Below are 4,872 nucleotides of genomic sequence, written 5' to 3' on the forward strand. Positions count from 1 at the left end.
CTCAAATCGAGTTGGCTACCCCGACTCGAATCGCCTCCGAATTTTTCGCACAACCCATGTCACCGTGCTCGACTTGATTCTAAGTGCCCCGAGTCATGTACGTGGTCCAAAAGAGGTCAACCTTTTTTTTTGGGGGGGTTAATGCCCAAAGTTTTCAACTCGAACCGTGTCGGCAACCCCGACACGAATCGCCCCAATTACCCGAACCCCGACTCGAATCGCGTCGAGCCTTAACCGCCTCCAATTTTTTCGCACGACTCATGTCACCGTGCTCGACATGATTCTAAGTGCGCCGAGTCATGTGCGTGATCCAAAGGCGGTCAACTCTTTTTTTCGGTTAACGCCCAAAGTTTTCAACCCAAATTGTGTCGGCGACCCCGACTCGTATTGCCTCGAGCCTTAACCGCCTCCAGTTTTTTCGCAGGACTCATGTCACCGTGCTCGACTTGGTGCCCCGAGTCATGTACGTGATCCAAAAGCGGTTAACTTCTTCCTTCTTTGGTTAACACCCAAAGATTTCAACCCGAATCGTGTCAGCAACCCCAACTCAAATAGCCTCGAGCCTTAATCGCCTGCAATTTTTTCGAACCACTCATGTCACCGTGCTTGACTTGATTCTATGTGCCCCAAGTCATGTACGTGATCCAAAAGCGATTAACTCTTTTTCTGGCTAACGGCCAAAGTTTTCGAATCGACTCAGCTACCCCGACTCGAATTGCCTCGAGCCTTAACCGCCTCCATTTTTTTTTTTTCGCCCGACTCATGTAATCGCACTCGCCTTGATTCTGAGTGGCCCGAGTCACTTACGTGATCCAAAACCGGGTAACTTTTTCTTTTTTCTTTTTTTTGTCAAGTCCCAAAGTTTTGAACTCGAATAGAGTCGGATGCCCCGACTCGAGTCGTCTCCAAATTTTTCGCACGACTCATGTCACCGTGCTCGACTTGATTCTAAGTGCCCCGAGCCGTGTACATGATCCAAAAGCGGTTAACTTTTTCTTTTTGGTTAACGCCCAAATTTTTCAACCCGACCCGCCTCGGCAACCTCGACTCGAAGCGCCTCGAGCCTTAATGGCCTCCAATGTTTTTGCACGACTCATGCCACCGTCGACTTTTCGCTCGAATCATGTCACCCAGGGCACCTCGATGCTACGTGACCCGAGCCCTGTGCGCGATCCAAAACCGGGTAACGTTTTTTTTTGAACTCCCAAAATTTCATTCTTTTTTGCCTTACGAGGCCTATCATGATCTCTTTTTATAAAGAAAATTCTCAAATCGGATCGTTTCGGCTACCCTACCTCGAATCCGGCTAGCTAGGCGTAACGCCTCGAGTCGGCTCGGCAATACGTGAACTGAAACTTGTGCGTGATCCAAAAGCGGGTAACTTGTTTTTTTTTTTTGTAATGCCCAAAATTTAGCGCTTTTCGCTGTACAGGGCCTCTCATGATTTTTTTTTTTTTTTTTTTTTTTTTTCCCCTCGTCGACCCAGTCGGGTCGCCCGAGGCTGGGGCGACGGAGATGGGTTGACCTAGTCAGGTGACCCAAGTTGGGTCGACCCAGGCGTGCGATCCTGGCTGGGGACAGCAAGTCGATTCTATAAGTTTGCTTGCCAATTTTTCTGGCCAGGTCGGCTCACCAAGTCATCTAACCATGTGGTCTTTGCCAAATCAAGAATTGACTCTTTAAGTCCACTCACAGCTCGTCAAGACGGCTCACCAAGATGACTTACCATCTCGCCTCACCAGGTTGCCCCACCAGGTCGCCTCTTCTTTAAGACCGCTCACCATGTCGGCTCCCCAAGCCACCTCACCGAGTCGACTATTCAGGTTGCCTCACCAAGTCAACCCCTTAAGTTCGCTCACCAAGTCAGCTCCCTAAGTCAGCTCACCATGTCGAATCACCTAGTCGTTTTACCACCTTGCCCCAGCAGGTGTGCTCGCCAAGTCGCCCCGCCGAGTTGCTTCTCTAAGCCCACTGACCATGTCAGCTCACCAAGTCAACTCTTTAAGTTCGCTCACCAGGTCAGCCCGCCCAAGTCGCCTCTTTAAGTTCGTTCGCCAGGTCGGCCCGCCCAAGTCGCATCAGCGGAGCCCACTCACCATGTCAGCTCACCAAGTCGGTTGTTCAAGTACGTTGCCAAGTCAACTCTTTAAGTTCGCTCGCCAGGTCAGCCCGCCCAAGTCGCCTCTTTAAGTTCGTTCGCCAGGTCGGCCCGCCCAAGTCGCATCAACGGGCTAACTCGCCGAGTCACCTCACGAAGTTGACTCTTTAAGTGCGCTCACCAAGTCAGCTCACCAAGTCGACTCACCATCTCGCCTCGATAAGTTGGCTTGCCGAGTTACCCCACCAAGTCGTCGCCTCTTTAAGCCCGCTCACCGTGTCAGCTCGTCAGGTCGGCTCACCAAGTCGACTAATCAAGTAGGCCCACCAAGTCGCCTCAAGGATAGCTCCTCACCATGTTGACTCAATGAGTCGCCTCACCATGTTGACTCTTTGAGCCCGCTCGCCGGGTCGCCTCACCAAGTCGACTCGAGTACGTTGCCAAGTCGACTCTTTAAGTTCGCTCGCCAGGTCGACTCGCCAAGTCAGCTCACCATGTCATCTCAACGAACCAACTCGCCGAGCCGCCTCACCACGTCGGCTCTCTAATACCACTCGCCAAGTCGCCCCACCAACTCGCCCCGTTAGGCCCACTCACCACATCGCCCCGTTAGGCCCACTCTCACCAAGTGGACTCTTTAAGTCTGCTCATAAAGTCGAGCCACCAAGTACTCTCACCAAGTCGACTCTTTAAGTCGTTTCATCGAGTCACCCAACCAAGTACTCTCACCAAGTCAACTCTTTAGGTCCGTTCATCAAGTCACCCCGCAAAGTCGACCCTCTAAGTTCGTTCATCGAATCACCCGACCAAGTCGACTGTTTAAGTCCTTTCATCAAGTCACCCCGCCAAGCCGACTCTTTAATTTCGTTCATCAAGTCACCAGAACAACTACTCTCACCAAGTCGACTCTATAAGTCCGTTCATCAAGTCGGCCCACCAAGTACTCCCACCAAGTCGACTCTTTAAGTCCGTTCATCAGTTCACCCCGCCAAGTACTCTCACCAAGTCAACTCTTTAGGTCCGTTCATCAAGTCACCCCGCCAAGTCGACCCTTTAAGTCCGTTCATCAAGTCGCCCCGCCGAGTTGCTTCTCTAAGCCCACTCACCGTGTCAGCTCGCCAAGTCGGTTGTTCAAGTACGTTGCCAAGTCAACTCTTTAAGTTCGCTCGCCAGGTCAGCCCGCCCAAGTCGTCTCTTTAAGTTCGTTCGCCAGGTCGGCCCGCCCAAGTCGCATCAGCGGGCTAACTCGCCGAGTCACCTCACGAAGTTGACTCTTTAAGTGCGCTCACCAAGTCAGCTCACCAAGTCGACTCACCATCTCGCCTCGATAATTTGGCTTGCCGAGTTACCCCACCAAGTCGTCGCCTCTTCAAGCCCGCTCACCGTGTCAGCTCGTCAGGTCGGCTCACCAAGTCGACTAATCAAGTAGGCCCACCAAGTTGCCTCAAGGATAGCTCCTCACCATGTTGACTCAATGAGTCGCCTCACCATGTTGACTCTTTGAGCCCGCTCGCCGGGTCGCCTCACCAAGTCGACTCGAGTACGTTGCCAAGTCCACTCTTTAAGTTCGCTCGCCGGGTCGACTCGCCAAGTCAGCTCACCATGTCATCTCAACGAACCAACTCGCCGAGTCGCCTCACCACGTCGGCTCTCTAATACCACTCGCCAAGTCGCCCCACCAACTCGCCCCGTTAGGCCCACTCACCACATCGCCCCGTTAGGCCCACTCTCACCAAGTGGGCTCTTTAAGTCTGCTCATAAAGTCGAGCCACCAAGTACTCTCACCAAGTCGACTCTTTAAGTCCTTTCATCGAGTCACCCCACCAAGTACTCTCACCAAGTCAACTCTTTAGGTCCGTTCATAGAGTCACCCCACCAAGTCGACCCTTCAAGTGCGTTCATCAAGTCACCCCACCAAGTCGACTCTTTAAGTTCATTCATCAAGTCACCCTGCCAGGTCAGCCCACAAATTACTCTCACCAAGTCGACTCTTTAAGTTCGTTCATCAAGTCACCCCGCCAGGTCGGCCCACCAAGTGGACTCTTTAAGTTCGTTCATGAAGTCACTCTGCCAAGTCGGCCCACCAGGTCGACTCTTTAAGTTCGTTCATCAAGTCACCCCGCCAGGTCAGCCCACCAACTACTCTCACCAAGTCGACTCTTTAAGTTTGCTCACCAAGTCACCCCGCCAGGTCGGCCCACCAAGTACTCTCACCAGGTCGACTCTTTAAGTTTGTTCATCAGGGCACCCCACCGAGTACTCTCACCAAGTCGACTCTTTAAGTTCGTTCATCAAGTCGCCCCGCCAGGTCGGCCCACCAAGTACTCTCACCAAGTCGACCCTTTAAGTTCGGTCATCAACTCACCCCGCCAGGTCGGCCCACCAAGTACTCTCACAAAGTCGACTCTTTAGGTTCGTTCATCAATTCACCCCGCCAGCTCGGCCCACCAAGTTCTCTCACCGGGTCGACTCTTTAAGTTCGTTCATCAAGTCACCCCGCCAGTTCGACCCACCAAGTACTCTAACAAAGTCGACTCTCTAAGTTCGTTCATCAAGTCACCCTGCCAGGTCAGCCCAACAAGTACTCTCACCAAGTCACCCCGCTACTTCGACCCACCAAGCCGACTCTTTAAGTTCGTTCATCAAGTCACCCGGCCAAGTCGGCCCACCAAGTCGACTCTTTAAGTCCGTTCATCAAGTCACCCGGCCAAGTCGGCCCACCAAGTCGACTCTTTAAGTCCGTTCATCAAGTCACGTGACCAGGTCAGCCCACC

The sequence above is a fragment of the Cupressus sempervirens genome, chromosome 7 (genome assembly GCF_028749045.1).
Source record: "Cupressus sempervirens isolate cs-2001-9-10 chromosome 7, ASM2874904v1, whole genome shotgun sequence".
Classification (NCBI taxonomy): domain Eukaryota; kingdom Viridiplantae; phylum Streptophyta; class Pinopsida; order Cupressales; family Cupressaceae; genus Cupressus; species Cupressus sempervirens.